Below are 23,971 nucleotides of genomic sequence, written 5' to 3'. Positions count from 1 at the left end.
TTCTAGAGGCATTCTCTCCTGACATTTCGCCTGCATCTATGGCAAGCATCCTCAGAGGTAGTGAGGTCTGTTGGAACTAGGAAAATTGGGTTTATATATCTGTGGAATGACCAGCATGGGACAAAGAACTGTCTGCTGGAGCTAGGTGTGAATGTTTCAGTTGACCACCTTGATTAGCATTTGATGGCCTGGCAGTTTTTTGGTGCGGCTTGTTAGTGCCTGGGGCAATCTTTTGTTGAGAGTTGAGTTCCTATCATCAGAATGTTTTTCCTAATGTTTAGGTGGGAATATTTTTCCCCGCAATCTGAATCTAGTTTGGTGATGGGCAGAGAAGGATAAAGAACCTGGAAAACTATATCTCAAAGGATCCCATCACCTGGAGCAGTGAATGTGTTACCGAACTGTATTCATTCCACAGTGTAGACACATCCTTTATTTATACTATACAGCTCTTTTGTGCAAGACCCGTCCTTTTGCAAAACCAATGGCAGGTTTCAGGTCAGAACAGCCACAGAGTGCCATCTTGATGGATTATCATAATCCCTTGCCTTTCAGTTTCCCTAAAGGAAAGGTCTGGAGGGCCAGCGGTGGCCACTTGCCAAAGGCCTGTTTGCTTTTGGCTGCCACCCAGGCCGTTTCCATGATCACCGGGGCAAGAATGTGTTTGCAAAGCAGCTTGCGCATGGTTGAGTTTTTTTTCTCTTCTGTCCCGTGCGCCACTGGCTTCCGTCAACAACTTTTTGCCGGAGCATGTGAGCTGCACAAACTGTCGCTTGCAGCATTTGTGTTGTTTGGAGACCTCATCCGAGGACTAGTAGGCTTCGCAGGTGGAAATGATGCTCAGCGCCACCGATCCTTGGCTTCCAGGTTGTCTTGTGGCTCTTCCTCTCCAAAATATAACCTTCTAGGGCCAAAAGCGGTGCAAGGACTTTATTTAGGCAAGGAATTTGTGTCGTTGCTTTGCCTGGGTAAGTGCTCCTTATTGCTTTTCAAAGAGGAAATGCTCTGCTTTCTCCTGTGTCAGAAATAGAAAGGAAAGAAAGCGTGCATCTATCTATCCATACTGCAGAATTAATGCAGTTTGGCCTCACTTTAATTGCCTTGGCTGAATCCTGGAAGTTGTAGTGGCAGAGAAGGCCAAAGACCTTGTGAAACTATAGCTCTTATGAAGCAATTGTATTGTGCAATGGAAAGTAAAGTAGTGACAAACTGCATTGGAGATGCAACCGGTGAGAGTGCAGGGAAATTATTTCTTTGCACAACAGTTCCCAATGCGCACCACAGATGTGGATCAGGGGAATAGCAGTCTGAAAACTAATATCACCCGGCCATAGGTTTCAAATGCTGTTTGTTATTGTTATTGTGCATTTTCTGTTTTTGAGTTTATTTTAACTGTTTGTGTATTGTATTGTCGAAGGCTTTCATGGCCGGAATCACTCAGTTCTTGTGGGTTTTTTCGGGCTATATGGCCATGTTCTAGAGGCATTTCTCCTGACGTTTCGCCTGCATCTATGGCAGGCTTCCTCAGAGGTCTGACCTCTGAGGAAGCCTGCCATAGATGCAGGCGAAACGTCAGGAGAAATGCCTCTAGAACATGGCCATATAGCCCGAAAAAAACCCACAAGAACTGTTTGTGTATTGATTATTTGTTTATTGATGTGCTGTGCGCTTGGCCTCATGTAAGCCACACCGAGTTCCTTGGGTAGATGGTAGCGGGGTACAAATAAAGTTTTATTATATTACTAGCTGTACCCGCCACGCGTTGCTGTGGCCAACCTTCCCTCCCTCTTTCTCTCCTTCCTTCCTTCCTTTCCTCTTTTTCTTCCCCTATCTCTCATCTTTCTTCCATCTCTACCTGTTTCTTTCTTCCCTTTCTTTGCTCTTTGGTTCCTTCCTTCCTTTCTTCCTTCCTTCCTTCCTTCCCTATCTTTTGTTCCTTCTCTCCTTCCTTCCCTTTCTTTTTCCTTTCACTTTTTTATTTCCTTCTCTCCTTCCTTCCTTCCTTCCCTTTTTCCCTCCTTCTCTCGTTACTTCTTGACTGTCCCTTCCATTTAATATTGTATTTATATCTTAGAAAGAAGGAAAGGAAGAAGGAAGGAAGGAAGGAAGGAAGGAGGGACAGGAAGGAAGGAACAGAAAGAAGGAGGGGCAGGGAGGGAGGAAGGAGGGAAAGTAAGGAGGGGGATGAAGAAAGGAGGGAAAGTAAGGAGGGGGATGAAGAAAGGAGGGAGGGAAGGAAATGAAGGGGAAGGAAATGAAGAAAGGGAAAGAAGGAGGAAAGGGAGGGAGGGAGGAAGGAAGGAAAAGAAGGAAAGGAAGAAGGAAGGAGGAAGGAAGGAAAAAGGAAGGGAGGGAGAGAAAGAAGGGAAGGGAGGAAGAAAAGGAGGGACAGGGAGGAAGGGAGGAAGAAGAAGGAAGGAAGGAGGAAGGAGGGAAAGAAAGGAGGGGGATGAAGAAAAGAGGGAGGGAAGGAAATGAAGGGGAAGGAAATGAAGAAAGGGAAAGAAGGAGGAGAGAGAGGGAGGAAGGGAGGAAAAGAAGGAAAGGAAGAAGGAAGGAGGAAGGAAGGAAAAAGGAAGGGAGGGAAAGAAGGGAAGGTAGGAAAAAAAGAAGGAGGAAGGAATGAAGGAAAGAAAGGAGGGGATGAAGAGAAGAGGGAGGGAAGGAAATGAAGGGGAAGGAAATGAAGAAAGGGAAAGAAGGAGGAAAGGGAGGGAGGGAGGGAGGAAGGAAAAGAAGGAAAGGAAGAAGGAAGGAGGAAGGAAGGAAAAAGGAAGGGAGGGAGGGAAAGAAGGGAAGGTAGGGAAAAAAGAAGGAGGGACAAGAAGGGAGGGAGGAGAAGGAAGGAAGGAGGAAGGAAGGAGGGAAAGAAAGGAGGGGATGAAGAAAAGAGGGAGGGAAGGAAATGAAGAAAGGGAAAGAAGGAGGAGAGGGAGGGAGGGAGGAAAAGAAGGAAAGGAAGAAGGAAGGAGGGACAGGACTTTTAACTGGCATAAGGTTGAATTTCCTGAAATTTATGTATCCACAACTATGATGTGTTTGTTTACTTTCTGGGCTGAATTGGTGTGGATATTATGTACTATCTCTGTTTATTATGATCTGTTGCTGTGTGCCTTGGGTTGTTTATGACTTACGGCAAAGCAATCATGGGGTTTTCTTGGCAGGGGCTTTGCCTTGGCTTTCTTCCGAGGCTGAGAGAGTGTGACCTGCAAGGTCTGGAGCCTCCCCTACCAAAGAGTTTTGCTGTTGCACTAAACTACAGCTCCCAGGATCCCATAGCATTGAGCCACGGCAGTTCAAGCGGGGTCAAATTGCATTAGATGCCCCTGAAGATTCATATGTCACCTTGCAATTTCTAGTCCTATTTCTTCCGCTGTCTCTGCTCTGCTGGATAATGTAACTCAAGGAGGGAATCTCACAATTACTTCTCAAGGTGACTCTTTCCTGTTCGCTGAGCCGCTGCTGCCTTCCTCAGCTGTTTCTGTGCCCAAAAGATGCTTCTTTTGCCCTTCCATTAGGAAGCGGATATCCGGCCCTTGCAGTGTGGAAGATTGAGGGCTTCGGAAAATATACCCTTCCTATGTTCATAGAATCCTAGAGTTGTAAGGGACCCACAAAGGTCATCCAGTCCAACCCCCTTCTGTCATAAAAGAAGACACAACCCAAGCCCTCCAGACAGATGGCCATCCAGCCTCTGCTTAAAAGCCTCCAGAGAAGGAGACTCCACTGCATTCCAAAGCAGTCTATATTACAAAGTTGGAACTATAAGTGCCATTCAGTCCAACCCCAATTCTGCCATTCAAGAAGACACCACCAAAGCCTTCCCAACAGATGGCCATCCAGTCTCTGCTTAAAAAACTCCAGAGAAGGAAACTTCACTGCATTCAAAGGCAGGCTATATTATGCTAAAGTTGGAACTATAACAACCCTCCAGTCCAACCCCAATTCTGCCATTCAAGAAGACATAACCCAAGCCCTCCAGACAGATGGCCATCCAGCCTCTGCTTAAAACCTCCAGAGAAGGAGACTTCACTGCATTCAAAGGCAGTCTATATTATGCTAAAGTTGGAACTATAACTGCCATCCAGTCCAATCCCAATTCTACAATTCAAGAAGACACCACCAAAGCCTTCCCAACAGACGGCCATCCAGCCTCTGCTTAAAAGCCTCCAGAGAAGGAGATTCCACTGCATTCCAAGGCAGTCTGTATTACAAAGTTGGAACTATAAGTGCCATCCAGTCTAACCCCAATTCTGCCATTCAAGAAGACACCACCAAAGCTTTCCCAAAAGATGGCCATCCAGCCCCTGCTTAAAAGCCTCCAGAAAAGGAGATTTCACTGCATTCCAAGGCAGTCTATATTACAAAGTTGGAACTATAAGTGCTATCCAGTCCAATCCCAATTCTGCAATTCAAGAAGACACCACCAAAGCCCTCCCAACAGATGGCCATCCAGCCTCTGCTTTAAAAACTCCAGAGAAGGAGACTCCAATGCATTCCAAAGCAGTCTATATTACAAAGTTGGAACTATAAGTGCCATCCAGTCCAACCCCAATTCTGCTGTTCAAGAAGACATCACCAAAGCCTTCCCAACAGATGGCCATCCAGCCTCTGCTTAAAAGCCTCCAGAGGAGGAAACTCCACTGCATTCAAAGGCAGGCTATATTATGCTAAAGTTGGAACTAGAAGTGCCATCCAGTCCAACCCCAATTCTGCCGTTCAAGAAGACACCACCAAAGCCTTCCCAACAGATGGCCACCCAGCCTCTGCTTAAAAGCCTCCAGAGAAGGAAACTTCACTGCATTCAAAGGCAGGCTATATTATGCTAAAGTTGGAACTATAACAACCCTCCAGTCCAACCCCAATTCTGCCATTCAAGAAGACATAACCCAAGCCCTCCAGACAGATGGCCATCCAGCCTCTGCTTAAAACCTCCAGAGAAGGAGACTCCACTGCATTCCAAGGCAGCCTATATTACAAAGTTGGAACTATAAGTGCCATCCAGTCCAACCCCAATTCTGCTGTTCAAGAAGACATCACCAAAGCCTTCCCAACAGATGGCCATCCAGCCTCTGCTTAAAAGCCTCCAGAGAGGAGACTCCACTGCATTCCAAGGTAGTTTATATTACAACGATGGAACTATAAGTGCCATCCAGTCTAACCCCAAACCTGCCGTTCAAGAAGACACCACCAAAGCCTTCCCAACAGATGGCTATCCAGCCTCTGCTTAAAAATCTCCAGAGAAGGAGACTTCACTGCATTCCAAAGCAGTCTATATTACAAAGTTGGAACTATAAGTGCCATCCAGTCCAAACCCAATTCTGCTGTTCAAGAAGACACCACCAAAGCCTTCCCAACAGATGGCCATCCAGCCTCTGCTTAAAAGCCTCCAGAGAGGAGACTCCACTGCATTCCAAGGTAGTTTATATTACAACGATGGAACTATAAGTGCCATCCAGTCTAACCCCAAACCTGCCGTTCAAGAAGACACCACCAAAGCTTTCCCAAAAGATGGCCATCCAACCTCTGCTTTAAAACCTTGTCTCATCAGTATGCTCTTTTTTCCTGTTTGTTGGGTGTGCTTAAAATGGTTCATGTTTTAATATATATTTGAATATTTTAATCACTATTTCACAGTGTTTGCAATTGATTGTCTACAAGCCTGTATCACTTTTAGGTGGCCCGCTTCACAATAACATTGTGCTAACTGTTCCGTCTTCCAGGAGCATAGTTTGCATTTCCTTTTAGTTGCATGGGACAGTGTTCCTTTGCATTTTCCCAGGGTTGCTACAATCTCAGCTGCACTCTGAAAGTTAACAGCATTAGAGGCTGGAAAGGCAACCTGCAGGCCCCTTTTGCAGCTATTGGTTCAGAAAGTATCTCTTTGGGTCGAGAGACTGCCCTTTTTCCTGGGTTGAGATCTCCATTTTGGAATCTTTCCCTGCCTCCTTCAGTAGAGAAAGAAAGCTTCGGATGTGCTGTTGGTCAGGCAGGTAACTCTGAAAAAACCATTATAAGAACGATTGAGATTGAGAACTAGGTAGGAAGATTGAGATGCTATAGATTGAATTGTTTAGATAGAGAAGCTATTGAGTACTATAGAGATAGATAGATAGATTAGGTATTGAGTTATATATATATTTATTTATTTATTTGGGGTTCTTTTACCCCGCCCTTCTCACCCCGAAGGGGACTCAGGGCGGCTTACAAAAGCAAGGCACAATTTGATGCCTGCATCATAAAAACAATCAACACAAAATTACAACAATACACAGTTAACACCAAATATACATTATAACCATAAAATCAATAAAATCAATAAAACCAAATACAAACCCAGATTCTCCTCTTACATGGTCAGCGTTCACTACTCATAGATCTCGATTTACATTCCACTTCATCAATCCTGCTGGTCTTACTCGCCTGGTTGTCTGATTTAATTGTCGGAGTGCCCAAAGGCCTGGTCCCATAGCCAAGTCTTCACCCTTCTCCTAAAGGCGAGGAGGGATGATGATGCCCTGATTTCCCCTGGGAGTGAGTTCCACAGGTGAGGGGCCACCACTGAGAAAGCCCTGCTCCTCGTCCCCACCAGCCTCACTTGTGACAGTGGTGGAGTCGATAGCAGGGCTTCCCCAGATGATCTCAGACTCCGAGGTGGGACGTAGAGGGAGAGACGTTCGGACTGGACCGGAACCGTACAGGGTTTTGTAGGTCAAGTAATATTGAGCATTACTTCATCTCCAAAGCTAACCTTGAGCTATAGATAGGGGAAAAACCTGCTTTTTTCTAAACCATAGCAGCTCAGGGTTAGGGTGAAAAGATCTCAGGATTTTCTTCCTTTTGGGGAAAAGTTATCTCAGTAACTAAAGGAAAGGAAAGAAAGATCATCTCTATTGTTTCACCAATTGACTGTTTTGTTTGTAACTTTAACAAGCTGTGCCAAGTCTGCAAGGACTTTGAGAAATAAATATTCTGTTTTGATGTTCCAAGCCTGTAGTAGCCTCAGTTGCTGGGAATCTCAAGCTTCTAAAGAAAGACCCCCCACGGTCCACCCAGACAAAGAGAGAAGCACATCTTAGTTTATTTTTACAGGGTCTGGGTGTGATGGCACACTAACTGCAGGTGTTCCGATTTCTCATCATCTGCTTATGGCCAACCCGTATTTTCTATTATCCCCAAAATCATGACCCTTATGCCCTTGGTTTTTTTTTAATTTACACAGGTTTTTATTTACTTGCATCTACCCAAATTTGCCTTTTGTAAGGATTCCCTAGGTCCTCCAGGGTTTGCTATTGTCCAGAATTTTCACTGACTGCAATAAGTCCAGTAGTTCATTCCCCGTGGATATGCTGGTTGCATTGTATTGAATGTATGGTTTGTGATTTTGTCACGTTTGCACAATGCTTTTGCTGCTTTTTGCTGTCTCCAATTGCCTTGATGCTGCCTGTTCATTCAGTCTGCATACAGTGAAGTCATGTGTGCTTTGCAGAGCATCTTCTATTATTTGTGCTTATAGTACAGCCTTTGTATTTACATTTGTGCTTATACTATAGTATTTAGGGTGCATAGGATATGGGTTCCACATTTCAACCATTTCTGAAAACATTTTGACAGTGCTCTGGCCCCTATTTGTTGATTAAGTGGGGGATGCATGTTTATGTTATGTTCATAATCAGCTCAAAGCTGCGTTGAGTGCCAAATTGGGGGGAAAGGATGATGATGATAGTGGTGATGATGATACAATGGAAACACACTTTCCAACTGGCCTTATCTGGCAGGGATAGTCCCAATTACTCCTCTGTTGTCCCATTTCTCAGCTGCTTTTGAAATGTCCCGTTTCCCCCTCTTTCCCCTTTGGCTCTCAGCGTGTTTCAATTGCTATCAAACCAAAGGTGCATCTACACTGTGGAATTAATACAGATTAAGCCCAGTTCCATGGAATCCTGGGATTTGTAGTTTGTACATCTGCACTGTGGAATTAATACAGACTGAGTCCAGTGCCATGGAATCCTGGGATTTGTAGTTTGTACATCTGCACTGTGGAATTAATACAGACTGAGCTCAGTGCCATGGAATCCTGGGATTTGTAGTTTGTACATCTGCACTGTGGAATTAATACAGACTGAGTCCAGTGCCATGGAATCCTGGGATTTGTAGTTTGTACATCTGCACTGTGGAATTAATACAGACTGAGCTCAGTGCCATGGAATCCTGGGATTTGTAGTTTGTACATCTACACTGTGGAATTAATGCAGATTGAGCCCGGTTCCATGGAATCCTGGGATTTGTAGTTTGTACATCTACACTGTGGAATTAATACAGATTGAGCCCAGTGCTATGGAATCCTGGAATTTGTAGTTTGTACACCTGCACTGTGGAATTAATACAGATTGAGCCCGGTGCCATGGAATCCTGGAATTTGTAGTTTGTACATCTACACTGTGGAATTAATGCAGATTGAGCCCGGTTCCATGGAATCCTGGGATTTGTAGTTTGTACATCTACACTGTGGAATTAATGCAGATTGCGCTCAGTTCCATGGAATCCTGGGATTTGTAGTTTGTACATCTACACTGTGTAATTAATGCAGATTGAGCCTAGTGCCATGGAATCCTGGGATTTGTAGTGTGTACATCTACACTGTGGAATTAATACAGATTGAGCACAGTGCCATGGAATCCTGGGATTTGTAGTTTGTACATCTGCACTGTGGAATTAATGCAGCTTGAGACTAGTGCCATGGAATCCTGGGATTTGTAGTGTGTACATCTACACTGTGGAATTAATACAGATTGAGCCCAGTGCCATGGAATTGAAGTTGATAGGAACTTTAGAAGAGTCTACCTTGCGGCCCCACCAAAGAGGGATTGCTACATTGGTGAGCAAAGAGAAGCCTAATTTTAAGCAATTTATTTTCCCTAAGTTCCCAAAAAGAATCTCACCATAGTTGAAGAAAGCGCCAACGAGATGTTTATTAGCGATTCAGCTGAAAAGGATGCAAAGCGGCAATCATTCACCAAACTAAGCATGAAGTTACACAAATAAATGCTATTTTTATAGAAAATACAGAGTTGTGTGGTTCAAACCTCCCACTCCCCCCTCTCGCCCAGCTCGAAAGGGATTGGCTGACGGGCAAATAGCTGGGAGGAGGCTTGGCCGTCCCCCCTGTGTCAGGGCCAATCACAGGGCTTCCACGGTGCACCAGAGCCAATCAGGAGGCTCCTGCTGCCTCTGCACTCCAGCGAATCAGAAAGGAGGGAGACGGGACGAAGGAATACAATGCATTCTTGAGTGGATTATGGAGTTTAATGTCCAGGGGGCTTAACGAGTCTGGAATCAGCCTGCAAGAAAAGCCAATCTTATTGTCTTGTGATTGATCTGAGATAAGCATTGATCACTTAATCCGAGTTTTCCTCTTGCGGTCAGATAGGGTACAAAGGAGGAGACTTTGGTGAATGTCTTCAGTGGAAAGGCTTGAAAGAAAAACGGGTTGGGGGGAAAAGGGCTATCTCTAATGGGGCGGGGGGGGGGTCATGTTCGACTTCAGAATCCTGGGATTTGTAGTTTGTACATCTACACTGTGGAATTAATACAGATTGAGCCTAGTGCCATGGAAACCTGGGATTTGTAGTTTGTACATCTACACTATGGAATTAATGCAGATTGAGCTCAGTGCCATAGAATCCTGGGATTTGTAGTCTGGTGTAGCATCTGCACGCTTTGGCAGAGAAGGATAAAGACCATGCATGGGCAAACTTTGGCCCTCTGGTGTTTTGGACTGCAACTCCCACAATTCCTAACAGCCTGTCAGCTGTTAGGAATTGTGCGAGTTGAAGTCCAAAACACCTGGAGGGCTGAAGTTTGCCCATGCCTGCTAAAAACCTTGTAAAATTACAACTCCTAGTTGTTCATTCGTTCAGTCGTCTCCGACTCTTCGTGACCTCATGGACCAGCCCATGCCAGAGCTCCCTGTCGGCCGTCACCACCCCCAGCTCCTTCAAGGTCAGTCCAGTCACTTCAAGGATGCCATCCATCCATCTTGCCCTTGGTAAGTCTCAATGCTATGTGATACAACTCCTAGTATCCCATAGCATTGAGACTTAGCAGCTGAAGTGGTGCCAAACTGCATTTGTTCTACTGTGTAGACGCGCCCTTTGGCTGAACTGTATTTCCAAACGCTCAGCCCAGATTTGATGTTACCGCAATGCTAGAAGTTCCCTAAAAAATAATAATTTCATTGGGGGAAAACCTCATATTAACGGGGGCAACCTCTGTGCTGATGCACAAGTGTCATTGAATGGGAACCAGGAGACTTGCGGGCATCTTTCTTTAACTCAACTCTATGACTCACGGGTGACTAGGCATGAATGAGCAATTCTGTCTGTCGGGTCTCTTCAAATTTACTTAATCCAACCTTCCTGGAAACAAGTGTGCATACGGAAGCAATTTCCGCTCATATATGTCCATATATGTTCCGCTGTGTGATGTGTTTAGAAGGACAGAAGAATTCCATGTGAACTAAACATGGTAATTTTGTAAGAAAAGAGACACATGTTTCTAAAATGCACAGAGACCTGCTTTAGTTGATAAATGCATGCAAATAATAATAATAATAATAATAATAATAATAATACATCACACAGTCTCTCATGTCCCCTATTACTGCTCAAGCAGGGAGCTTTGAGATGGTAGAACAGAAGCTTTCTGAAGCTCTAGGTGCTCTTACTGCCTATTACAGGGAAAACCAGCTGATCCCCAACCCATCTAAAACACAGACATGTGCCTTTCATCTCAAGAACAGACAAGCATCCCGAGTTCTGAGGATTATTACCTGGGAAGAAATCTCACTGGAGCATTGCAGCACACCCAAATACCTGGGAGTCACTCTGGACCGTGCTCTGACCTACAAGAAGCACTGCCTGAACATCAAGCAAAAAGTGGGCGCTAGAAACAATATCACATGAAAGCTGACTGGCACAACCTGGGGATCACAACCAGACACAGTGAAGACATCTGCCCTTGCGCTATGCTACTCTGCTGCTGAGTATGCATGCCCAGTGTGGAACACATCTCACCACGCTAAAATAGTGGACATGGCTCTTAATAAGACATGCCGCATTATCACGGGGTGTCTGCGCCCTATACCACTGGAGAAATTACACCGCTTAACCGGTATTGCACCACCTGACATCCGCCGGGAAGTAGCAGCCAATAGTGAAAGGACCAAGGCAGTGACATCTCCAGCTCATCCTGTTTGGGTACCAGCCAGCATGTCAACGACTTAAATCAAGAAATAGTTTTCTAAGATCTGCAGAGACACTCGCTGGAACACCTCAGCAAGCAAGAGTCCAAAAGTGGCAGGCTCAAACCCAGAACCTCAACCAATGGCTGATACCAAGTGAGAGACTCCCTCCTGGGCACACAGAGGACTGGGCAACCTGGAAGGCACTGAACAGACTGCGCTCTGGCACCACGAGATGCAGAGCCAATGTCAAGAAATGGGGCCACAAAGTGGAATCCACAACATGCGAGTGTGGAGAAGAGTAAACCACTGACCACCTGCTGCAATGCAACCTGAGCCCTGCCACATGCACAATGGAGGGCCTTCTTGCAGCAACACCAGAAGCACTCCAAGTGGCCAGATACTGGTCAAAGGACATTTAATCCACTACCAAACTTGCAAATTTTGTGTTTTGTCTGTTTGTTTGTTTTGTTCTGTTAGAAATGTAATATAATTGACTGGTTGCCCTGACACGACAAATAAATAAATAAATCACACAGTCCTATACGCTTGGGGAATGTTCGACTTGTGATTTTGTGATACGAAATCCAACATATAGATCTCGTTTGCTGTGATATACTGTGCTTTTGTGTCAGTAAAATAATAATAGCTGCCCATATGGTCCTTATTATTACCCTGCCCTTAATTATTTTTACTATTAACCTCTCATTACTATTCTTATGCTCGCCTTGTCTATTATTACTATATTATTATTATTTGAAACACAACAAAATGAGTCCACAGCAAGCAAGATCTCTCTGCTGGCTGTTGTATTGGATCACAAGTCGGACCCTTCCCGAGTGTCTAGGACTGTGTGATGTATCGGTGAATAATGCGTGCAGATCCCAGTAAGGTGGCCTTCTGCAGCTGGCAGATGGTAATTTTGTCAGCTCCGATTGTGTTTAAGTGCAGGCCAAGGTCTTTAGGCACTGCACCCAGTGTTCCGATCATCACTGGGGCCACCTTTACTGGTTTGTGCCAGAGTCTTTGCAGTTCGATCTTTAAATCCTCATATCGTGTCAGCTTTTCCAGTTGTTTCTCTTCAATCCTGCTGTCACCTGGGATTGCAACATCGACAATCCATACTTTGTTTTTAACACAATTGCGAGGTCAGGAGTATTGTGCTCCAAAACTCTGTCGGTCTGAATCCGGAACTTCCAGAGGAGTTTCATGTGTTCATTCTCTGTAACTTTTTCCGGCTTGTGATCCCACCAGTTCTTTGTCGCAGGCAGATGGTGTTTGTGGCACAAGTTCCAATTAATCACTTGAGCAATAGTGTTGTGCCTCTGCTTGTAGTCTGTCTGCGTGATCTTCTCGCAGTAGCTGAGGATGGGATCTATCGTTTCATCTGCTTCCTTGAAGAGTCAACACCCGGGATCTGTTGTTGACTTTTCAATTCTGGCTTTGATGGCATTGGTTCGAATGGCTTGTTCTTGGGCTGCCAGAATCAGGCCCTTCTTTGTCTCCTTTTTCAGAGTTCCATTTGTGAGCCACAGCCATGTTCTTTTCTTTGTCAATTTGGCTCTCAATTTTCCCCAGGAATGTTCTCTCCCCATTCGTTTCTGGGATACGTAGTCCTCCACGTTGCAAGTCCTGGAAAGAAGAGAAAGAGCCTTTTGTTCTGCCTCTCAACACTTTTCTGACGTTCTTGCCAAGCTGCATTCTTGCAAAGGCCTGTTGACCTCAAGGGCTGATCAAAGCGTTCCCATTCGTTGGCTAACCATGGGGTGCATCTACACGGTAAAATTAATGCATTATTAATGCATTAAAAATTAATATTGTATCCAATTCTGGGCACCACAATTCAAGAGAGATATTGACAAGCTGGAATGTGTCCAGAGGAGGGCAACTAAAATGATCAAGGGTCTGGAGAACAAGCCCTATGAGGAGCAGCTTAAGGAGCGGGGCATGTTTAGCCTGAAGAAGAGAAGGCTGAGAGGAGATATGATAGCCATGTATAAATATGTGAGAGGAAGCCACAGGGAGGAGGGAGCAAGCTTGTTTTCTGCTTCCTTGGAGACTAGGACGTGGAGCAATGGCTTCAAACTACAAGAGAGGAGATTCCATCTGAACATTAGGAAGAACTTCCTGACTGTGAGAGCCATTCAGCAGTGGAACTCTCTGCCCTGGAGTGTGGTGGAGGCTCCTTCTTTGGAAGCTTTTAAACAGAGGCTGGATGGCCAACTGTCAGGGGTGATTTGAATGCAATATTCCTGCTTCTTGGCAGAATGGGGTTGGACTGGATGGCCCATGGGATCTCTTCCAACTCTTTGATTCTATGATTCTAATGCAGTTAGATCCCACTTTAACTGCTATGGCTCAGTGCTATGGAGTCATGGGAGATGTAGTATTGCAGGGTCTTTATCCTTCTGTGGTGCTTCAGCAAAGCCCTGGAATCCCATTGCGTTGAGCCATGGCGGCACAAGTGGTGCCAAACTGTGTGGATCAGGTATAGGCCAACTTTGGCCCTCCAGGTGTTTTGGACTACAACTCCCACAATTCCTAACAGCCTACCGGCTGTTAGGAATTGTGGGAGTTGTAGTCCAAAACACCTGGAGGGCCAAAGTTGGTGTAGATGCTCCGGAAGACGTCTTGTTTGCAAACATGGAGCGAATGGATTGAAACAGTTTGGAGAAGTTACCTAAGAGCTGGGCTGTGCCTTAATGTGTCATCCAGGAAGCAGGTCTGAATCCGCACTCGACGCAGAGAGGAAATTTTGACTGTGGGAGGAGAGCAGGGAGTGGCAAGGGCTTTAATGCAAAAAAATCTTAAAATGCTGGCCAGAAGTACTCAGAAGCTCTGGCAATGATTGCACGCGCAATGCTGCTTGGAAGCGAAAGGTAAGCCTTGCTCGGTTCGATTATTCTCCGTAAAACTCTTGCCAATTGGGATTTTCAATGGAAATAGCATAGGTAGCCAAGGCTATTCAGTGTGCGTCTACTACATGCAGTTTGACAGCACTTTTCATTGATGTGGCTCCATACTATGGAATTGTGGAAGCTGTAGCTTCATAGATATTTCGCCTTTGCTTACAAAGACTGTCGGTGCCTTGCCAATCTACAAATCTCCCAGTTCTATGTTGTTGTTGTTATTGTTGTTGTTATTGTTGTATTTTTAATATCCTACTTGTGTCTCTTAAACAAAACTCAGAGCAGTATTTGAACTGCCATTGAGCCACGCCAAATTGCATTAATGCTAAATATGCTTCATAATATTTGGGTTGGATCTCTTCTCAAAGGATTTAGGACTCCACCTAAATATTATTTATTTATTTACTACATCTTCTCACCCCGAAAGGGAACTCAGAGCAGTTGTTGTTGTTGTTGTTGTTGTTGTTAGGACCTATGGGCTCATCGGAGCTCTTTGACTGTGTAATGGGCTTACCTGGAGGTCTTTAAACAGGAATTGGATAGGCATCTTTTAGGAGTGATTCAGTTGTGCAAAGCAAGGGGGTTAGACTAGATGACCTTTGGGGGACCTCTTCCAACGCTAATGTTGGAAGAGGTCCCCCAAAGGCTGCCTTGGACCTTTGGGGGATCTCTTAAAATAGGGGTTGGATTGTCATCAGTTGTGGATAGCAAGGAGGTTGGACTAGATGACCTTTGGGGACCTCTTTCAACTCTAATTCAATATAGACCCCCTTTGAAGGTTGGCAAGGTCTTCTCCTTTTGGAAATTTTGAAATAGGGGTTGGATTGTCATCTATCAGGAGTGGTTTCGTTATGTAGTTCTGCATGGCACAAGGGGGTTGGACTAGATGACCATTGGGGGACCCCTTCCAACGCTAAAGTGATATAGACTTCCTTGGAGTTTAGTAGAGTCTTATCCTTTCTGGGGTTTTTAAATAGGGATTGGATTGTCATCAGTTGTGCATAGAAAGGGGGTTGGACTAGATGACCTTTGGGGACATCTTTCAACTCTAATGCAATATAGACCCCCTTGAAGGTTGGCAGGGTCTCCTCCTTTTGGAGGTTTTGAAATAGGTTGGATTGTCATCTATCAGGAGTGGTTTCGTTATGTATTCCTGCATGGCACAAGGGGGCTGGACTAGATGACCTTTGGGGGACGTCTTCGAACGCTAATGTGATGTAGGCTGCCTTGGAGGTTGGCATAATAATCTCCTTTTGGAGGTTTTAAAATAGGGGCTGGATTGTCATCTTTCAGAAGTGGCTTAGTTATGTATTCCTGCATGGCACAAAGGGGTTGGACTTGATGACCTTTGGAGGGTCTCTTCCAACTCTAAAGGGATATAGACTTCCTTGAAGTTTGGCAGAGTCTTCTCATTTTGGAAGTTTTTAAATAGGGGTTGGATTGTCATTTTTCAGGAGTGGTTTAGTTATGTATTTGTGCATGGCACAAAGGGGTTGGACTAGATGACCTTTGGGAGACCCCTTCCAACTCTAATGGGATATAGGCTTCTTTGGAGGTTGGCAGAGTCTTCTCCTTTTGGAGGTTTTGGAATAGGGGTTGGATTGTCATTTATCAGGAGTGGTTTCGTTATGTATTCCTGCATGGCACAAAGGGGTTGGACTAAATGACCTTTGGGGAACCTCTTCCAACTCTAAAGGGATATAGACTTCCTTGAAGGTTGACAGAATCTTCTCCTTTTGGAGGTTTTAAAATAGGGGCTGGATTGTTATCTTTCAGGAGTGGTTTAGTTATTTATTCCTGCATGGCACAAAGGGGTTGGACTGGATTACTTTGGGAGACCCCTTCCAACTCTAATGGGATATAGACTTATTTATTTATTTATTTATTTATTTATTTTCTTGGAGTTTGGCAGAGTCTTATCCTTTCGGATGTTTTTAAATAGGGGTTGGATTGTCATCTTTCAGGAGTGGTTTAGTTATTTATTCCTGCATGGTACAAGGGGGTTGGACTAGATGACCTTTGGGGGACCCCTTCCAACGCTAATGGGATATAGGCTGCCTTGGAGGTTGGCATAGTCTTCTCCTTTTGGAGGTTTTAAAATAGGGGTTGGGTTATCATCAGTCGTGGATAGCAAGGAGGCTGGACTAGATGACCTTGGGGGACCTCTTCCAACTCAGGAAGGGATATTGGCTGCCTTTGAGGTTGGCATAGTCTTTTCCTTTTGGAGGTTTTAAAATAGGGGTTGGATTGTCATCAGTTGTGGATAGCAAGGAGGCTGGACTAGATGACCTTTGGAGTACCCCTTCCAACTTTAATGGGATATAGACTTCCTTGGAGGTTGGCAGAATCTTCTACTTTTGGAGGTTTTACAATAAGGAGTTGGATTGTCATCAACTGTGCATAGAAAGGAGGTTGGACTACATGACCTTTAGGGTACCGCTTCCAACTCTAATGGGATATATTCTGCTATGGAGGTTGGCAGGATCTTCTCCTTTTGGATTGTCATCAGTTGTGCATAGCAAGAGGGTTGGACTAGATGACCTTTGGGGTACCCCTTCCAACTCTAATGGGATATAGGTTTCTTTGGAGGTTGGCAGAGTCTTCTACTTTTGGGGGTTTTAAAATAGAGGTTGGATTGTCATCTTTCAGGAGTGGTTTTGTTATGTATTCCTGCATGGTACAAGGGGGTTGGACTATATGACCTTTGGGGTCCCCTTCCAACGCTAATGGGATGTAGGCTGCCTTGGAGGTTGGCAGAGTCTTCTCCTTTGGGAGGTTTTACAATAGGAGTTGGAGTGCCATCAGTTATGGATATCAAGGGGGTTGGACTAGATGACCTTTGGGGGACCCCTTCCAACTCTAATGTGATATAGGCTTCCTTGGAGGTTAGCAGAGTCTTCTCCTTTTGGAGGTTTTTAAATAGTGGTTGGATTGTCATCTTTCAGGAGTGGTTTAGTTATGTATTCTTGCATGGCACAAGGGAGTTGGACTAGATGACCTTTGGGGTAGCTTCCATTTATGATTCTTTAGCCAATCAATGGGACAGCCTATTTGCTCATCAGATTTGGGATTATTAGTGGGATTATTATTGTTGTTGCCATTGTTGTTGTTATTTTACTCGTTATCTTCAAGTCAAAGAGTTATTGCTATTGTTGGTCGGAATTCTACGTGCGAGTTACGTCTTTGCAAATGGACTTATGCCTGTGGGAATTGGCATTGTTCGGTGTTGTCGCATTCATATCCGGTTTTCTTGTTTGGAAGCGGTTTGCCACTAATGCCGTCTTCCTCTGAGGCTGAGAGAGTGTGACTCACCCGAGGTTAGCCAAGTATGTGTAGTATTATATTAATTCAAAGGCGATGTAAAATTATGTGAATTATGATGACGACTGGTAATTAGATGGCTTTTCATTCTTGACTCGTCGAACAAGAGCAGCCACTAAATGAATTTCCTTTTCCTTCCCATTCAAAGCCACATTGCTGCATTAAACGTTTCTCAACCTGGGGGTCGGGACCCCTGAGGGGGTCGCAAGGGGGTGTCAGAGGGGTCACCAAAGACCATCAGAAAACACATATTTCTGATGGTCTTAGGAGCACAGTGTTCTCCGGAGGTAGGTGAACTACATCTCCCCTAAATCACTGTCAATTCCTCCCAAATCCCTGCAGTATTTCCTGTTGATCATGGGGGTTCTATGTGGGAAGTTTGGCCCAATTCTATCATTGCTGGGATTCAAGGGGCACTTTGAGTGTAGGTGAACTATAAATCCCAGCAACTACAGCTCCCAAATGTCAAGGCCTCTTTTCCCCAAACTCCACTAGTGTTCACATGTGAGCATATTGAGTATTCATGCCAAGTTTAGTCCAGATCCATGATTGTTTGAGTCCACAGTGCTCTCTGGATGTAGGTGAACTACAACTCCAAAACTCAAGGTCAATGCCCACCAAAACCTTCCAGTATTTTCTGTTGGTCGTGGGAGTTTTGTATACCAAGTTTGGTTCAATTCCCTCATTGGTGGAGTTCAGAATGCTCTTTGATTGTAGGTGTACTATAAATCCCAGCAAGTACAACTCTCAAATGACAAAATCAATTATTCCCCCCCCCCCAACCCCACCAGTATTCAAATTTGGGCATATTGCATATTTGTATCAAATACATCCTGCATATGAGATATTTATATGATGATTCATAACAGTAGCAAAATTACAGTTGTGAAGTAGCAACAAAAATTATTTTATGGTTGGGGGCCACTACAACGTGAAGAACTGTATTAAGGGGTCGTGGCATTAGAAAGGTTGAGAAACACTGGTCTAGAGGCATTCTCTCCTGACGTTTCGCCTGCATCCAGGCAAGCATCCTCAGAGGTAGTGAGGTCTGTTGGAACTAGGAAAATGGGTTTATATATCTGTGGAAGAACCAGGGTGGGACAAAGGACTCTTGTCTGCTGGAGCTAGGTGTGAATGTGTCAACTGACCACCTTGATTAGCATATAATGGCCTGACAGTGCCTGGAGCAATCTTTTGTTGAGAGGTGATTAGATGTCCTTGTTTGCTTCCTCTCTGTTGTTGTGCTGTTGTAATTTATAGTTTTTTAATACTGGTAGCCAGATTTTGTTCATTTTCGTCAGGAGAGAATGCCTCTAGACCAGTGTTTCTCAACCTGGGGGTCGGGACCCCTGAGAGGGTCACGAGGGGGTGTCAGAGGGGTCGCCAAAGACCATAAGAAAACACAGTATTTTCTGATGGTCATGGGGATTCCATGTGGGAAGTTTGAGCCAATTCTATCGTTGGTAGAGTTCAGTATGTTCTTTGATTGTAATGAACTATAAATCCCAGCAACTACAACTCCCAAATGTCAAGATCTATTTTCCCCAGACTCCGCCAGTGTTCACATTTCGACATATTGAGTATTCGTGCCAAGTTTGGTCCAAATCCACCATTGCATGAGTCCACAGTGCTCTCTGGATATAGGTGAACTACAACTCCCAAACTCAATTTCAATGCCCATCAAACCTTTCCAGTGTTTTCCATTGGTCATGGGAGCCACGTTTGGTTCAAATCCATCGCTGGTGGAGTTCAGAATGCTCTTTAATTATAAGTGAACTATAAATCCCAGCAACTACTACTCCCAAATGTCAAGATCTATTTTTCCCAGACTCCACCAGTGTTGACATTTGGACATATTGAGTATTCGTGCCAAGTTTGGTCCAGATCCACCATTGCATGAGGCCACAGTGCTCTCTGGATATAGGTGAACTACAACTCCCAAACTCAAGGTCAATGCCCAACAAACCCTTCCAGTGTTTTCCATTGGTCATGGGAGCCAAGTTTGCTTCCAATCAATCGCTGGTGGAGTTCAGAATGCTCTTTAATTATAAGTGAACTATAAATCCCAGCAACTACAACTCCCAAATTACAAAACCAATCCTCCCCCAACCCCACTAGCATTCACATTTGGGCATATTGGGTATTTGTGCCCAGTTTGGTCCAGTGAATGAAAATGCATCTTGCATATCAGATATTTACATTATGATTTATAACAGTAGTAAAATGACTGTTATGAAGTAGCAATGAAAACAATATTATGGTTGGGGGTCACCACAACATGAGGGACTGTATTAAGGGGTCACGGCATTAGGAACGTTGAGAACCACTGCTCTAGACCATGGCCATATAGCCCGAAAAACCCTACAACAACCCAGTGATTCCGGCCATGAAAGCCTTCGACATTACAATAATAATAATCATCATCATCACCATCATCATCTGACTGCATTTATACCAGTTCGAGGTCACTTTAACAGCATTGGCTCCCATTGAATCTGTATTTGGAATGTGTAGTTACATTTGGGGAAAGTGGAAGGCAAAAGGAAGAGGGGCCGACCAAGGACAAGATGGATGGATGGCATCCTTGAAGTGACTGGACTGACCTTGAAGGAGCTGGGGGTGGTGATGGCCGACAGGGAGCTCTGGCGTGGGCTGGTCCATGAGGTCACGAAGAGTCGGAGACGACTGAACGAATGAACAACAACAACAAGTTACATCTCTCTAGAAAAGTAATCCAAATGGCTCACCAAACTACAAATCCCAGATCCATTTCTTTGGGCTTGCATCTACAGTGTAGAATTAATGCAGTTTGATACCACTTAGGCTTCCGTGGCTTAGTGCTATGGAATCCTGGGAATTGTAGTTTTGTACTTACTTAGGTGATCCCTTGTAGCTCGAAGATGATGGTCTTCCAGATGTGATGTCTTGGTGGTGGGTCCGTAGGTGACTGTGGAGCCCTATTCTTGACCTGCATGTTCTCCCGCAGTGAGGGCATTGGTTTCCAGGTGGAAGGCAGTCCTGGTTAGGGTTGGTTTGATGTACCGTACCTTCCTCTTGGCACGTTTCTCTCTTTCGCCCTCCTTTTGTGCCTCTTCAAATTCTACAGCACTGCTGGTCACAGCTGACCTCCAGTTAGAGCGCTCAAGGGCCAAAGGAATGACTTTCAAATGATCTGAAACCAACTGTCTGGCAGCTGTATCTCCCCAGTGTTCTTTGTCTTTGAGTGGTTTCCAACCCATGGCACTTACTTAATTACTTAGGCGATCCCTCGTTATCCAAGTAAGATTGTCCTCCAAGTTTGGTATCCTGCCAGTGGGTCCATAGGTGACTGTGGAGCCCTATTCTTGACCTGCATGTTCTCCCACGGTGAGGGCATCAGTTTCCAGATGGAAGGCTTTCCCAGTGAGGGTTGGCTTGACGCACCTTCTTGGCACATTTCTCACTTTCTCCCTCCATTTGTGCATCTTCAAATTCTACAGCATTGCTGGTCACAGCTGACCTCAAGGGCCAGGGCTACCCAGTTCTCAGTGTCTATGCCACAGTTTTTGAGGTTGGCTTTGAGCCCATCTTTGAATCTCTTTTCCTATCCACCATCATTCTGTTTTCCATTCTTGAGTTCGGAGTAGAGCAACCGCTTTGGGAGATGGTGGTCGGGCATCCGGACAACGTGGCCAGTCCAGTGGAGTTGATGACAGAGGAGTATCACTTCAGTGCTGGTGGTCTTTGCTTCTTCCAGCACACTGAGATTTGTCCACTTGTCTTCCCAAGAGATTTGCAGGATTTTTCGGAGGCAGCGCAGATGGAATCGTTTCAGGAGTTGCATGTGACATCTGTAGACAGTCCACGTTTCTCAGGTGTATAGCAAAGTTGGGAGGACAATGACTTTGTAAACAAGCTCCTTAGTATCCCTACGGATGTCCCAGTCCTCAAACACTCTCTGCTTCTGTAGTTTTGTAACTCCTTGTGTTCTGTCATGTGCTGGGCCTGTAAAGAATTGCCTTTAAAATAGGACATGCAACTTGAGCCCAGTGGGAAGCCAGGGCCCCCCGAAGAGAAGTTCGCAAGGATTTTCCACCACAAATGGTCTTTAGATGGCTTGTGAAGTATAACAAAGTCCTTTATTAATGAACAATCAAACAGAAACTTCTCTTGTCTTCAATAAAGTTAAGCATCCAGGCTTTTATGCAACTGGTGGCTTCCTAATCATGTCCATGAGGGACAGGCAATTGTCTTCAATAACTGTTACTTTACTTTAAGGAAAATCCCTTTTTAACTTCTCCCAGGCTGACTGTAATCTAACCCTTACTGATGTGGGCTCCGCTACCGGGTCGAACTGCGTCTCGAGCACCGAGTGGACCTACCAGTAAGGCCAGTAGATTCTCCAGCTGGAGTTCTTTGGTCTTCCAAACTGTTCACCCTCCGAAATCCCTCAAAGCTTTAGGGCCGCTTCCCTGGAAATCTTTGGATGCTTTTAAGACTGTTCTCCCCTGGAAAGTCTTAAGGGTTGAAGCTTTTGTACAGGAGAAGCTTGTACACATCCTCTAAATTAGCTTTCCTGACTGAGACTAACTAAAAATGGCTCCCTTCCCTTCCCAATTGCCCTGAACAAGGGGTGGAACCAAAACTTAACGATGATGGACAGGTGAGGAAGAACTTCCTGGGGTTGGACTGGATGGCCCATGAGGTCTCTTTCCATCTGAACATTAGGAAGAACTTCCTGACTGTGAGAGCCGTTCAGCAGTGGAACTCTCTGCCCCGGAGTGTGGTGGAGGCTCCTTCTTTGGAAGCTTTTAAGCAGAGGCTGGATGGCCATTTGTCAGGGGTGATTTGAATGCAATATTCCTGCTTCTTGGCAGGGGGTTGGACTGGATGGCCCATGAGGTCTCTTCCAACTCTTTGATTCTATGATTCTATGATTCTTCCAACTCTTTGATTCTAGGATTCTAGGATTCTAGGTGACTTGCCCTACGACTGCAACCAAAGGAAGCCACCTTTCTGCAGAATCCCTGAAACCTTGGACTGCAAGCAAACATTTAATACAAAGCAAATAAAGTTGGAGCTCCTGGTACAGCCGTACCAGCACACCTTGTAAAACTAAAACTTCCAAGACCGCATTGCATTGGAGATTGTTGATATGCTCTCAAACTGCATTTATTTGACTGTATAGATCCTCCCAAACAGATTTAGCATGAAAATTCTGCAGGTTTTCCTCTTGGAACGGAATGGCCCGGCTTTGCTTGTGCCGAAAATGTACGTATTTCTATTTTGTCCTTTTCTGCATTCCTGGCAACTGGAATGAATCCACCCATTGTGTTTCTTGGCTTTCTTTCCAAGAACAGATAAAGGAAACCTGTTTAATGCTTGCAGTTGGTTGCCAACAAATTCCAGGGCCGTGAGTCAGCCCTGCGGTGTAGGACTCATTGAAACTGCGAATTGGAAGCACACCTGGTTTGAACCTCTTTCCCTCTTGCTTTGCACTTAAAGAAAGACAAATTTCCTATAAGGAAAACAAAAGAAAGAATAACAAAAAGCCAGGCGTACAAAATGAGAATGTTTTGAGTTTTGATTGATTTATATGGTGCCTTTGTTTCGCTATGGTGCCCAAAGTACCTCATACATTAAAGCAAAATATCTAAGGGTGCATCCACACTGTGGAATGAATGCGGTTTGGCACCACCTTACGTGCCATTTTTTGGTTTTTGGTCGTGTCAGGAGCGACTTGAGAAACTGCAAGTCGCTTCTGGTGTGAGAGAATTGGCCATCTGCAAGGACGTTGCCCCGGAGTGTGGTGGAATCTCCTTCTTTGGAAGCTTTTAAACAGAGGCTGGATGGTCATCTGTCAGGGGTGATTTGAATGCAATATTCCTGCTTCTTGGCAGAATGGGGTTGGACTGGATGGCCCATGAGGTCTCTTCCAACTCTAGGATTCTAGGGGACGCCTGGATGTTTTGATGTTTTTACCATCCTTGTGGGAGGCTTCTCTCATGTTCCCGCATGGGGAGCTGGAGCTGATAGAGGGAGCTCATCTGCGCTGTCTCTGGATTAGAACCTGCAACCCGTTGGCCTTGCAAAGTCTCAAAGAGTGTTGATGCCTCACCAAACTACAAATCCCAGTATTCTGGAGCATTGAGCCATGGCAGTTCAAATGAGGTCAAACTGCATGCACTCTAAATGCAGCCGTAGCAAAACTACAACTCCCAGGATTCGTTCTATAATGCAGATGCCTCCAAAAACAGTGCATACAGGATGAACATCCCGAAATGCTCCAGAATTGTCCTCCTGAATGACTGAGAGAGTGTCACCTTTGCTTTCTGATGGTTCAATGTACACAAAATGCATTTCATGCAGAAAATTGTTTTAAATCTTCTATCTATATAAAAATGCTCTGTGCATAATGAGTACCTTAAAAACAAAAGAACCAATGAACGAAATCACACCAATTTGGCAACAAAACGTCTCACAACACAAGGAGTGACCATCACTCAATAAATTATGATTT

General features: G+C 44.8%; 1 protein-coding gene across 3 annotated transcripts in view; it reads left to right on the top strand.

The window, feature by feature from the left end:
- Positions 1–23,971, top strand: part of ALS2CL (ALS2 C-terminal like) — a 103,857-nt gene that overhangs the window by 20,356 nt on the left and 59,530 nt on the right. Inside the window, exon 1 of one of the 3 annotated variants that reach the window (XM_067470406.1) lies at positions 710–968. The exons of 1 other annotated variant lie outside the window; for it this stretch is intronic. The gene's annotated coding sequence lies outside the window, so the exon portion shown is untranslated. Of the gene's footprint in view, positions 1–709; positions 969–14,024; positions 14,122–23,971 lie in introns of those variants that run through there. One more of the 3 variants, XM_067470407.1, reaches the window with a different exon arrangement.

Source organism: Anolis sagrei, chromosome 6, assembly GCF_037176765.1.
Source record: "Anolis sagrei isolate rAnoSag1 chromosome 6, rAnoSag1.mat, whole genome shotgun sequence".
Taxonomy (NCBI): domain Eukaryota; kingdom Metazoa; phylum Chordata; class Lepidosauria; order Squamata; family Dactyloidae; genus Anolis; species Anolis sagrei.
The sequence above is the reverse complement of the archived record's forward strand: the minus strand, read 5'-3'. Positions and strand labels throughout refer to the sequence as shown.